Source organism: Neolamprologus multifasciatus, chromosome 13 (assembly GCF_963576455.1).
Source record: "Neolamprologus multifasciatus chromosome 13, fNeoMul1.2, whole genome shotgun sequence".
NCBI lineage: Eukaryota > Metazoa > Chordata > Actinopteri > Cichliformes > Cichlidae > Neolamprologus > Neolamprologus multifasciatus.
In genome coordinates, this window is record NC_140451.1 from 25,994,696 (window position 1) to 26,009,109 (window position 14,414).

Consider the following 14,414-nt stretch of genomic DNA (forward strand, 5'->3'; position numbering starts at 1 on the left):
GAAAATGGATATATATATAATAGATTAAGACTTTTATTGGTGATTTTCAGGGGAATTTCCCTTAAAAAGAGGCCTCATTCAATTGGAATAGAAAAAAAAAAATAGCTTACTTAAATTTGGTTTGACACCCACCAGAAATGAGCCAACAAGGCAACAACAACGATCCACTAATTGGCGAGGGTGGTTCTTCGCAGAGTTTTCTTCAGCTGTAACCACATACAGTAGTGGATGTTTTTCTTTTTTGTGCAGTATATTCAGTAAAAATTAACCACCTGGCTCAAAATGTCAATTTTCTCTCTACAATTTGATGCATTTCCTGATGTTCCACACATTGTTAGCATGGCATTTAGAGCAGATGAGCGTGACCTTTGAACGTTAACATTGAGAGAAAAACTCATTTGAATCTTGCACACAGCTGTAAATAGCAAGTACATCATCCTGTTATATATCTAAAAATATGCAGAATTCTGCAGGAGTGTGTGTGACTTCACATTATATATTGTGCACACAATGATGGAACAAATGATAAGAAATCTGTTTGTTGTTCTTGATGCACTCCAGGTGAATGAGGTAGATTATTTCTTTTAACTTTTAATTTTACAATTTTGTTTCTTTGATTTGTTGAAATGTAAAAAATAAATAATCCAGATGCTACTGTGTGCTGTTGCATACTAGTTCTATATACTGGCTTGTCAATCTATTGGCTCAATATTTGGAACCAGAGCTGAAGCCTAGTTTTAGTAGTTTTGTTTAAAAACGCTTTTACAGTTAAGAAGGGGTAATTGTGTAATGTTCTTTAAAGTGATTAATTACAACTGTTATAAAAATCCACAGAAAAAGAGATATGGGGAAAGATGAAAGAAACTGAAAAAAATAAGCCAGATGAAGTGTGGAGAGTTCAGGTGAGGGGAGTGCGTGGGCTTTATTTGGTGCCACAGATGGTACACACATATACAGAAAATGTTAAATGTCATCATGACATCTCCTTGAATAGTAAAGCCTTGTCTGAAACCCACAAACCTTTTCTCAGTTTTGTTTTTCAGAAGTTGTCAAAAAAAAAAAAAGAGCCTTGCTTCACCTTGACACTGACTAAAATGTTTTGCGCCAAGAATTGTTCACATTCCTGGAACACATGAAGAATCATCGCCACAACTCACCTGTTTATTTATCAGAAACAGTTGGTTTATGATGGATTCCCCTTTCACAGCCTGCTTGTTCCTGTCTACCAGTCACACTGCGCGGTGCAAGGAAATGATCTGCTAATTTGAGGTAGAGAGAAATCATGTGCCTAGCGATCACAGGCGACCTGCTTACTGTCTGCCCTTATCTGATCTGCCTCTCACTGATCTAAAGCCGTGTCATCATTAAAGCAGAACTCTGCCTCATCTGCCTGAACTGGACTTTCCCAGTATTTTCAATCCTTTATCACGTCTGACTGCAAGGAAACTGCATATTTCTTCTCTAGTGACGTGCTGACCTGGCTGGGTGTAGCTCTACAGCAAGGTGTCAAAAAAGCATCTACGCATCTGTGGTTTAAGTATTTATGCAACCTAAGAAATCTTTTTTCTTGTTCTTGTTTTCTGGAAGGGAATTATTGGAGTTTTTTGGAAAAACACTATTTCATAGTGTGCAAGATGGCGGCTAGTGCAATGGACCTGTAGTACACAACTGGCAAATATTGACCATGACATTAGTTCAAGCAGGCCACAAAGTAGAGTTCTTACGATTGAAGCTTACTTACATACGATCTCACAAAGTGTGTAAGTAAACTGCAATCCCAGCAGATATGCTGATCTGGCCCACGTCAGCTTAAGATTTGCCAATAGGTAACTGGGAGTGTGTAGCCAGTTGTCTCATATATAGTGTGCCATTTTAGCAACCCACGTCACTTTGCAACCCACCCCCACCCAAACTCCTTTTCTTTCTGTGTTTAATTTAATCAGCGTCATGTGTGTTGCCACCCTTCTGAGCTGTGCTGAATCTAGTTGCTCTCCACCTCCAGCTTTTATGCATGCGTATGAAAGGGTGGGAAGGTAGAAAATAGCACAGGTAGAAATAAGATATTTTCTTTTGGGTATGGAAATACCCATTTGGGTGCGTCAAGAAATGGTGATACCTTGATATGAGAGTAAAAGCAACTTCAAACATGTATTAAAAAAGGTTCAAGAAGATGTTAAAATGTGATTGCATCACACTTGTAGCGAAAAGCATGTAAGTGAGACAGTAGCACAGATGATGCTGTTAGCAGTAGCACAAGTCCATAAAATGATATTAATTTTCTCAAACTTTGCCAACCATTAATTTCTTACTGCAGCCAAAAGGGACTGTTCTTCTGTCTTCTGTAAAGACAGACGAGGGTGGCATTGGAAAAAAAAAATACACCTATCTATCTCTCTCTCTCTCTACATATATATGTATATATATCTATATATATATATCTTCGATTCATTAAAGATGCCCAGCAAACCGTGCGTAAGCAGCTTTAACAAACCTGCTTGCACCTGTGGCCTATAAATCACAGAAAAACTTGATGGTGGCCTATAGCCTCAGAGCAAAATAGAAAGGCAGTCTCTCAGAAGATTAAAGCCAGGCAGCAGGTATTACTTGGCTGACTCAATAGTGTGTTGATGAATGAAGCCAAACGTGCAGCTCGGGAGTGTGTTGAAGCCGCGGTAAAAAAGGTGGGGGAAAAAAGAAGAGACTATAAAATTCACCACATGATCAAAACATAATGTAATGTTAATTGTACCCACCACTTACAATAGCAAAATACGGTAAAGATCAAATCAACAAGTCTAGAAAGCTATGACTGGATTATTTTTTAAATGATTTAACGTAATGTAAATTTACTGTAAAGATTCTAATGGAGGGCTACAGTCTGGCAGAGAAGACACATACTATACAATAAATCAGTCTTTTTCTTACTAAGTCAGCCAATTATTCATGTCTGAAAGTTACTACAAAGCCACCACTGTTTGCTTTTTAGGTTTGTTTTCAAGTAAGGCTAGAATGAGCAAACGCCCCTGCCTTTAAGGCTGAAGAAACTCTTTCGAAAGCCTACTGATTAAAGCCAGACCTGCCTAACGCTCAGCAGTTTTCATCTGAATCAACTGGTTTGTTGGACAAGGGTCCAACATATAGTCATTATACTGTCATTAGATAAATTGACATTCACTTAGTGATCTCGAAGCTTTAGTAAGAAACACTTTGCAAAGTTGGTTGTGTCGATTTTAAGCCTGCAAGAAAGATGAAAGGTGAAAGATGGCCACAAAAAAGTCCATGCTCCTCACGGAGCTTTTGTCCAAGAAAAAATTCTCATAATTTTTTGATGCCATCCACATTCACTTTTGCATGTTTGCACAATGAAGCATTATATTCACAAAATGCTTCAGGCTGGTTTGGCATCATTTCACAATCATTAGTTTATCTACATTTACTAGTCACATAAGTTTTCCTCAAAAAAGGATGTTGTGAAACGATGACTCAACATGTCATAGCGAGGGTGGGTTTACTGCTGACAGGAAAACTACCTGTCTATTAATAAATGTCTCACAATGACTTGTCTTGTATATAACGTCTGAGTAGTCATTGCCTTACTTTTCCTCCACATCTGAGTTAATTGCTCCTCATAGCGTTAAGTGGATCATTTTATTTTAATGGTCAGATTAAAAGCTAGCAAGGTTTTTGATGTGACAGCTGACAGGCTGACGCGTGTGAAAAGTAGCTTGTTAGTATTTCCCAACTATTTTTTTTAAGCTGTGAATTGCCAAATCACTGGGGTACACCCTCACTACTCGAATGGGAAAAAACAGAGTGTGTTTGATACAAAAGTGCAAAATCATGCAGCTGATTGTGACAATTTTGCTGGCACTCATTTTGCATCAGTACGAGAAACCTTTGCATTTGTTTTAGTTGATTCATTTCTTGCTAATGTCTAATTGTAATTCCCTGGTGAGTAACTCCACTACTAAGATGCTGGCTGTTTTTGCTTTATGCACTTGCTCTCGAAACCATAATTGCAGGTGACATTTTTTGGCTCTGTTACAGTAACTGGTTTTCTGTCTGCTTTACCTTAGATAATGTATCACCCAGAAGATAAGACAGGTGGAATTTAAGCATGGATGCACGAAAAACCTGAGCTATCTATAAATGTTTGAGTCCAATTTTAGCCGTGCTATCTTACTTAAAGCTGATGTTGCTGTTACCCAACACCATGTTGACAAAAAAAAAGTTTTAAGGCTTGCACTGAAAGGTTGAGAAGCTCTTCTGTAGGAATATCAAAACCTCTAAAGTGCACTGATGTGTCAGTATCGCTTTGAACTCATTCTCAGTTGTCAGATAAAATGAAGCAAATGTAAGATTGTTTTTTCAGTTCTGACAGCTCGACTACGTTTCTTGGACTGCCGCAGTTGTATTACAACCACAGAAAACTGTCAATGTCATATTTGGAAATTGTAGGAAACCAGCAAATCACACGAAATCTGACTAAATATGTACTAACACATAAACATGCAACAAAAATAAGCTTAACAAGGTGTTTTTTTGTTTTGTTTGCTTGTGTCCTTAAAATCTATTTGACAAAATCTTCATTGTAGTCAGATTTTATCCTCAAGCTTTTAGATTAACTTGAAATTATTCTTAGAACTCAACTTAAATGTTTGGCCTGTTAAGTAACATTGTTATGGTGACAGAGTCTGTCACTTGTTTTACTGTATGGGCTTCATACTGAATAGAGACAGATAAGCAAAACATTTTTAAAAGACTAGTCACTGTCTTATCAACATTAGGCCCCAACCATTGTTTGTTTGTGTGTGACTCTGTGTGCGTGAGACCTTTCCCACTTGTGGTTGCCTTCTCTCCTAGACCGTAGGAGGCCTGCAGTCTTTCACATCAGGACAGCTAGACGTCTGCATGCCACCAACACACAGAGACACACTTGTGTACACACACACACACACACACACACACACACACACACACACACACACACACACACACACACACACACACACACACACACTGTTCTGTGATGTACAGTCTGATAAACAGACAAGAGGAGAAAAAAAAGTGCTAAGATGTAAGGGCACACTATAAGTCAAATAGTCAGTTTACCTCCCACCTGCCCAGATAAAATCAGCTTGTTATTGTTAAAAGATGCAGCAACATGTTTAAAGTGTAAATACTGAAGGGATGTTTGATGGGGGAAAACCTGCTGTGCACAGATTTAATGTTTCTGCAGTAGCAGTTTTGTAGATGATGTAGCATTTTGCATTTTTATGCATAAATTTGCTAATGTGGTGTACAGAGAGGCAGGTAGACTACCATAAAGGAGACACATGCAAGTTATATATGTTTAGAAAAGCCCCCACACACTCAAACAAAACAACAATACATAAACCCACATAAAGTGTCACTGGTTTGATTCTTGCAAAGGCTTTAAACTACATTGCCTGGGCTCCGTACTAGCTTTGATCTAAACACTTTATTATTTATTACTATAATTATCAGGATGCTGGCTTGTTGTTTTTAGTTGTTTTTTTTTTAGCACGGTTCCATTTCTATCCCTGTGTGGAAGAGTAGTTAAATATGAAGTAAAGGTGGGAAAATTTATGGGTCTCAAAATTAATATAATTTATCTTGTACAATGTACTGATCAAAATTCTTGGCAAGCCATCAAATAGACTGAGAGAAAATCTGTACTTGATCTTTTTACATTAAATGTAGATTGCTTCCACTTTCTGGCTTGTCAAATTTGTTTCTGACCATGTTTTGTAACTTCTTTAATAGAAAACATCTGGTTGTTTGGTTTTTGTCCTTAAAAATACAAATGTAGCTTAGTTAAAAGCAGACAGAGTGTTCTGGAGATGGGAGAGACCTGACTGTAGTTAGTCAGTTCCGAATTTCTCGAGATGAAATTCTGCACTTTGAGCAAAGAGTTCTTGGCAATGATGTTGTGGCAGATTTGATAGAGTTGGGTATTTTAGGCTCTTGTACCTTATGAAATTTGTTATAACTCTAAATAAACTAAGGAGAATTAAAGAGACCGGCCTCATTGTTTCAGAACATTTAAACTTTGCATTTAGGAAGAGAGTGGGAGTCAGTGGTGCACAAGACTTTAGGCTTCATTGCACTTGGAAACAGCAGGTAGTTTTGTTTTCTCTTGGATTTTTTTTTAATTCTTTGCATTTTAATGAAATACACAGTTAATTTTAGGTTTCACTATGGATTGTATCGCTTGTCATATGTCAAAACTAAGTTTGTCCTTGTAAGAAAGAACATAAAGTTTTGTTATAAAACACATTTTAAGCGTTTGTTTGATTGACCAACCATCCCAAACCGCTGATTAGTCACTTTTCATAGAAGCACATTTACACAGCATCTAATGTTAGATGCTCGGATAATTCTTTTTTTCCCGTCACTGTCATATGATTGATTAAATGTGACAGGAAGTTAGATTTCTCAAATTCTTGCCAGGATGGAGTATGCCTCAGCTGATAGTGGCAGACGTGACCTATGTTTGACGTCAGCCTTACGTGCCAGTCAGACAGGTGGGTTTGGTTACTCCAGACGGCTACTGGTTTATCTACTCCGGCAGTCTGCAGGCAGGGAGTTGTTGGTTTATCTACTCAAAAGACCAAAGTGCAGATTGTTCTGCATCACTAAAACTACCAGAAAGATGTTTAATTGCTCTACTGAATGACACGAGACATTGTTTTGTTTCCTGCAGTGGTCAGAGTTCATTACTGAACAGTAATTTGTGAGTCTTTCTGATTACATATGAGTCCTTACACGCTAACTAAACACTTAAGAGGTTAGACTGAGTTTCAGCTGAGGTTAAACTAAGTTTTTTTTTTTGCATGAATCTACACAAAGATGATTTAAAACCAATGAATAGATACAAAGTCTTACAAACATCCAGTCAACTATGCATGTGATCCATTTAATGGACGTGTGTCTTTTGCATAATTTCTCTAAAGGTGTCCGTTTCAGCTTTCTCTCATGAACTGGCAACAGCGTAGAACAAAACAGGATATTACTTATTGTGCCGATCACATGGTCAGCAGACATTTGAATGGAGTTTTGCTATGCTTGTTATGTCCCATTGTTGCTTGTTGCTGGGGAGCACTTCCCAGTAGAATGACCAGTGACGTGTTAAACTGCTCGTTCAGAGTTCAGCAAGCAGGTGCTTAAACGTACAGGTTGTCAGGCATTTCTTGTGTGGCCCGTTCAAAGGTTGCTGCATCACACTGAAAGTTCAGCATCCTTGAAAACCTCCAGTATGCTATGTAAAATTCTTTATTCATATTTGCACACATAATAGTGGTTTAATAAACTTGCATCAACTTCCCCTGATTCACTTCCCCTCAATGTGGGATACTTGAGTGACCTTCCATAACTCAAACAGATATCTGTGTTAGTCATCAGCATGATAGTAAGAGACTGAATGTCAAGGGAGACGCAGTCCATTGTAATCACTCATCATTTTGTCTGCACAGTCAAAATTAATAAAAAAAAACCCAGAAAAGAAGTCTTCAGCTTCGTGGGTTTCTTTCTTGTGAATTATTTTAAGTAGTCAATCATCATGCTCAGTGGAGCAGAGGACCCTAAACACAGCATATGGGCTCTTAAAGTGCAAGGGAAGGGCGTTTAATTCTGAATCTTCTGCTGCCAGCAGACCACCTGGTTGCTAGTTACTCGATTATAGAGTGTAGTGGGGAATTATTAGTCAGCACAGCTGCAGCACACAGCAAATAAATGCAATGTGTTTCCCTTGATTCGTACATTTATTCTTACATTATGCACTCACTATACTGTGTCTGAAATTAATCTGGCTTATTTTATAAATCCATTTAACAGCTTTATGTGGTGTTGTTCATGCTAGCTCTAGCATGGCTCATGGGAACCCTTCAAAAGAACAGAGACATTAATAATGTTATTAACAACTGTGCTAAAGTAAAACATGAATAATTATCTAAATATGTCCCACTGCTGCTATGTTTTCCCTGCAGGAGAGGTTACAGATGTTGGCAAATGCTTTAATATAACATATGCAATTGTGCCTGCAATCATACTATTGTTTTATAAACCATTTTACACTTGAATACTATTGGAGAATGCTAATGGAGACTTACAGGAGGCCTGAGGTGTTGCTAAAATCAGGGGGGTTCACGAATTTTGTTGTCATGTCTGTGTGGAACAGTTCAGCGAATAATTTTAGGTACGTCACATTTTGACAGTCATTCATACATTTATTCAGTCACTGGTAGTTGCCCGTGTCAACCTCAGACCATCTGTGTTTAAACATACAGAGCACACGCGCTCATAGTGGTAGTTTTTGAGCCGGGGGAGAGTTTTACTCATTCACTTTCTCCACATAGTTTTTCCGAGCTTGACTTTCTCTACGTCGTATTATACGCCAGCTGCAGGCAGGCAGGTTGTGTTATTAGTCACAGTGAGTAAAATTCAAACCGCTTGATTTAATCCTTTAATACCAGGCTTCACTGCGAGCGAATTTAAAGAATGAATTGGTATCGTTCAAAACGAACAGGGTAACAAACGCAGTTTATTAATATAGAAATAATGTAGCCTATATGTTCATGCAGCAGGATGTTTGTTCTTAAAACAGTTCGTGTGGAGGTGTGTGAGGCCTAGTCACAGGGTTTTTCTCCTCACCACTTCACAGTACTTTCAGCAGATGGCGGTGTGTCGTTTTGACATCTCATTTCAAAATGGAGATGGCTGTTTTGAGGCCATAGCTCTCCCAGGCTCTGTTCTGTGTGCAACCTCCCACATCCCTGCTCTGTCAACTGAGAGATAGGTATACACGCACCACAATGTAACCCACGTGTCTTTCTGTGTTACTTTTTTCTTGTTTTTTTCCCTCTTTCATACCGTTTTATTTTCTTTCACTTTTCTCATGTTTCTGGTTTAAAGAAACATGATGTGTGCAAACACTCTTTGCACACCAAAGGGTGAAAAGTAGATTTTTCTCTTTTCCTCCGCCTGCTGTGAAACTGAATCAAAAAGAGAACTACTTTGATCGGTGAGGCATTAAAGGTGACATGATTCAGACTGAACCCACGTTTTAGAAACTAATGCTTCATAGTGAAATGTAAAGTATGACTAGTAAATGTGTTGCAGAATTTATGACAAACCTTTTTTTTTTCTTTAATAGATAGATCAAAAGCTTCCCACATTTCTTTTGAATATAATTTTACCTGTTTCAAATTGTTAAGTCACCAGTCTTCTTTTTTACTTTCGTTTTTGTTTCTCATTTTTTTCTGTGTATCATGGCAGGCTAAAATATCAGTGACACTCAAATGTAGGGAAGTAAAGTTCCTAGAGGCAAAAATGCATTTTTGCTAAATTTAATTTGTTTATTTAAAGGCAGAAATTATTAGATTGCTCTTATTTATGGAAGCTCTTTATTTTGGTCACAACTCCCTTTCTGCTTCTTTTTTGTATTTTTTTTTCTCGTATACTTTTCCCCTCTTTCAAAACATCTGCGACAGAGAGAGAGAGGAAAAGCAGATTTCAGCGACTGTTGTCTCATCCTCGCAGCTTCCTTTTGAGTTTTTGAAACACACACCGCGCCTGATCGCTTCAAAGCTTAGCCTCAACGTCTTCTCTTTTGCTCTCTGACTAATTTTGATAGTAAATGATGCAGCGTAAAGCTGGTCTGTCTCTCCTTTATATTTTTAGGCGACGTAGTCATGCTGGATTATGTCATGTTTATCAGGTGTCTTTTGTGAAATAGGTCGGGGGGATGATCGTCTCCAGCAATAGCTATTTACATCGCACGAAGGCAAACTTGGTCTCTGCTGTCTGGGGAAAAATTGTCCACCTCAAATCTGATTTGACTGTGTGTTCACGGTTTTAGTCTGACGCTAGAAAATTGTAGTCGAAGGCTGGCTGCTCTTTTTGTCATAGGCCCCTGAATGCTACTCCGTGTCCCTGAGTGTGAAAGGCAAGTTAAATTGTCAATGTTGTTGTACAAGAGTATGCTAAGTAATTATATAAATCTGGACGTGAGCACAGCGTGTGGTTTATTTGCTTCATGTTTGTGTTTTTTAATAAATAAAACGACCAGTAATAGTGAAACTCTGAATCAGAATGAGATTACTTTGATCGATGATTCTTTAAAGGTGACATATAAACTCTTGAACTGTGGGTGGAGTGGTGTTAAATGTTGGCAAACGGTTCTTTTTTTTTGTTAGGTCCAAACTACATTTATGAAAGTGTGCCTCCACTAAGGGATGTTTCATCTGTCACTAGGAAACAAAGGGTTCCTGTGCTGAAACAGTCAGTATTTTATCGAGTGTTTATGTAACTATTAAATTCCAGTTTTGACATTTAAATTATTGTTTATGAACAAATTGAACAATATAAATTATACAATATGAGCACTGCCACACTCTTATCTCTAAAATGATAGGTCATATTGAAAGTGAAGCAGATACTGAGACACTAACGTGACCTTTTATTTATGTCGAATATGTTTTTCGAGTATATCTATGTCAGTTTCAAAATGGTCAAAACTAACATGTGAGCCGTAACCTGTGACTGATTGTGAGTTAATTGGTGTCACACTTGTTTTCTTCTTATAAATAAATCCATAAGTCATTCTGAAACTATGATGCTTTGGAGTGATAATATTACCAGAGCATCAGGGGAAATTTGCCTTGTGAATGTTCGGTTCGCTGCCTGCCCACTCAGTTTCGACTGGAAACAAAAAAAAAATCTTTTAACCTTTTCAGCAACAACAAATGCATGCTTAAAAAAAGAAGAGAAAAAGAAAAAAAGAGTGAAAATGAGGGAGGCTGAATATTGTCAGTTGTGTTTAGCTTCTTTTTTTTTTTTTTGGACTGTTGACAATCAGATCAGTAAAAATCCTGCTGGTGATGATCCAGCAGAATTATGACTCGTGCCAGAGTCAGTTTGACTCACTATTTTTCACCTTTCTCTTTGTGTTTTTCCCCATTTTTAAATATATTTTTTATTACACGTCTCATGTCACCCATATCTGATTATTTCTTTCTGGTTTATGACTGAGACAAGTAGTTTCAAAATGAGACCGTTTTATGGCACGTTCTGCACATACAATTTTGATCATATTTAATTTTACTGGCGACCCAGTTGTTAACTGCAGTTTCATTGGAACAGCAATTCAGAATTTTTTTGTCCCTCTAGAGTAGTTTAAGTTTGAGTTGACTGCTCGTGCTGGTTATATTTGCCTGTGCTGATTACTCAAATGCAGAAAAAAACATTTTAATCGTTTTATGAAAATTTGTTTTATATTTATCATAAATATCCACCTTTTCCTTATAACCCTTTTGTGCTTAAATTGTATTGTGATGTAGTTTTTAAGATGAAAAAAAATATTTGACAACTGTCAGGTTGTTGATTACTTCTGACAGCTGGTGAGTTAGTTGCTCCTTTTGCTGACTTCAATCTCTTATCTTAATTATAACCTTAATCATTTGCTGCAGAGTTTGCTGCAGGGAGTTTTCTTATAGTGCTCCCACACAGTGGTTAGTTTAAGATATTAAATGTCAGAGTCTGTATGAAAAGTTTCTCTGGTCTAAAATGAGACAATAAGTAAATATAAACATGTTTATGGTTTCAGACAAGCAGTGTTGCATGCTCAGTGTCCGTGGGTGGCATCACTTTGTTGCCATCAGTAACTGTTTGACTAATCAGTCGCTAATTTGTTCCGTGTATGTGTTGTGTGTGTGAGTGTGTGTGTCTGTTTGCACAGCTACCATATGTATTGATCTCTGTGCTCAGTAGATCAGTAGACATACACCGATTAGTGCATATCTGAGGTCGTATACATTAGCAGTGAATATTTATATGTACGTGTATGTGCACAGTACACTCCTCCTTTGTTAATATATCTGCAGATCTGTGTTTATACAGTTTGTGCGTTTGTGGCTGCTTTTCTTTTTTGTTTGTTTTTTTGTGGAGGGTGGGGGATGGGACTGGGGTCTCTGAATTAGTGTACACCAGCTCTCTGGTATTTATTATGACTTTTTAAATACAGTGTGTGTGTTTTGTTTTGTATACACAGTAATATCTCTAATTCTTTTGTCTTTTTATGTCTCTTAGTATCTGTCCTTGCCGAGATTAATATACATTTGCATCTGTGTGTGAAGTAATTGTTGTAATTGAATGCGCTTAAAATCTGTACTAATTATTTATAACTACATATTGTATAAAACTACATATTTGCACCGTGACTGGGCAAATATGTAGTTTTATTTCAGCATGTGTAGTTGTTTTTGTTTATGTCAACATAGTGTGTGCATAGCTGTGTGTATATATTTTTTTCTATTTTCTTCATGTTTGTCTGCTTTCATTGCTCAGTGCACATTTAATACTGAAGGGTGTGTGAGTGCATCCACACATTTTTGTTTTGTGCCATTGTAAAGCTACGTGCAGTATTTGTGCATATTTGTTGTACAACATACTTAGAAGCACATACATCTATATGTGTTTCTAAGTATGCATGTGCTTGCCTTCATATAAAGGCAGTTATCTATGTTAATATGCCACCGTGTGTTGCTCTAAGCATGTGCTTCAGATTTTTTTCAGTGTTTATATTTTTAGCCTGCACATATGGTGTGTGCATATTATCATGTCTGTCTATATGTGCACTACATGTGCGTACATTGCAACTTATGTAAAATTAGTACTTCTGCTATACCTAAGACATTGATGTGCTGTTGCAAGTGTGTGTGTGTGTGTGTGTGTGTGTACTTTTTACAAACTGTCAACATAAAAATGAAAATCATAACAGCAACAACAGCAGACAATAGTATGCTTCCTGTGTATATGCGTTTGTGAATGTGTATGTTGGCTGATAGTAGAGCAGCTGTGTTTGTGTTAATTTAACAGGTTAACAGGTTTTGTAGCTTTCTCAATATGTTTGCATGTACAGTATAGTAAGTAAGTATACTAATAATAATTATACTGTTGTCTATGTGGACATACGACAGTTTTGTTTTTGTTATGTTAAGTGAATTTCTGCCTTAGTTGTAAATACAAAGTAATTTGCACAGCTGTATGTGTGCCCATGTTTTTGTCCATGTGTGTTTATATGTGGCACTTGCTATCATCCATACGTTTCTAGAGTACATGATTTTAGGAAAATATAATGATAACATGTGTTACTTCTGGCTTTTTGCAGATAAGGATTAATAATATTTTAATAGAAAAGCCTGCAGAAAGTAATGGATACAACAAATACACTAAAATCAGTGGACTTGAACACAGTTCTTAACATTACAAACTGTTAATGTTTGTGTCAGTACACCTGGCAACAAAATAATATTTTTATTAGACTTTCAGTGCTGTTAAAGGATTATCAGTCTGTAACACGTGTCAAATGAAGATTCTTATATATCTATCGATATATCGATAGATATATAGATATAGTGTCAAAAATGCTGTGAACCACATTATTCCCTCTACAGTCAGATTTAAAGCTGCTGTATTACACAGCCCTATCAACTGAAATTATCAAAGCTCCCACAACGTTTAAAATAATAGCTTCTAGCCCTGAAGAAAACATTCCTAGACTTGAGGATTTGTAAACTTGAACTCTTGACCCTTACAGTGACAGGATCTTATCCCACGGCGAAGCATTTTTTTTCTGATGGGTGAGATCTTTCCCATTATACTCCAACTCATAGGCCTCTAGGGGGTCACTGAATGGTTTCAGTAATAGATTTGAATCATATGGTTTGGCCTTCATTTGAACAACTGTGTAAGATTTTCAGACTGAACAACATCATAAAAACATCAAATAAGACAATAGGTTGGAAAAATGACGTTGGGCCTTCCAGTAGAGTTCCAAATAGTTGGTAAATCCATGCCAAGGTCCATTGAAGCTCTTGTAGCAGGATCTGGTGGTTCAAAATTACCTCCTGACTAATTTTAATTTGTCTCTTTGTCATGCAGAACTGTCCATGAGGTCTGGGGTCAGCTTACTTACACACCTTTTAGGTCAGTTGATCCTTTACTCTGTGTGAGTATTAATGCATGTGTGAGTATTAGCAGTTTCAATGTGTACAGTGGCCTGCGTGTGTGGGCTGCAGAGTGCACGTATATATTTGCATGCACGTGGACGTGTGAAAGGGTTTGTTCCCTCTTCTCGCTGCTCATCGTTTGGCCCAGCTGACATTTAAACATTCAAATCAGAGACTGTTTATCGTTGTTTGAGGGCCATGAGAAGATTTCATGTTTTGTTTTAGATAATCACTAACGTCGCTTTATGTAAAGACTCGGTCTCTTACTGTAAGATCTACTTAAGAGATGCTGACGTCAAACAAAGGCTTCACATCTGCCAGAAGTCAACTTTTCAGGAACTAAGAGAGGCTTGTTTATAGCTTCATCACCATGTTGTTGAGTCT

At 37.4% G+C, this 14,414-nt stretch overlaps 1 protein-coding gene across 1 annotated transcript in view; it reads left to right on the forward strand.

Annotated features, from left to right (window-relative positions):
- Nucleotides 1–14,414, forward strand: part of anapc1 (anaphase promoting complex subunit 1) — a 155,367-nt gene that overhangs the window by 121,119 nt on the left and 19,834 nt on the right. The window contains exon 54 of the mRNA XM_085183667.1: nt 13,963–14,007. The gene's annotated coding sequence lies outside the window, so the exon portion shown is untranslated. The remainder of the gene's footprint in view (nt 1–13,962; nt 14,008–14,414) is intronic.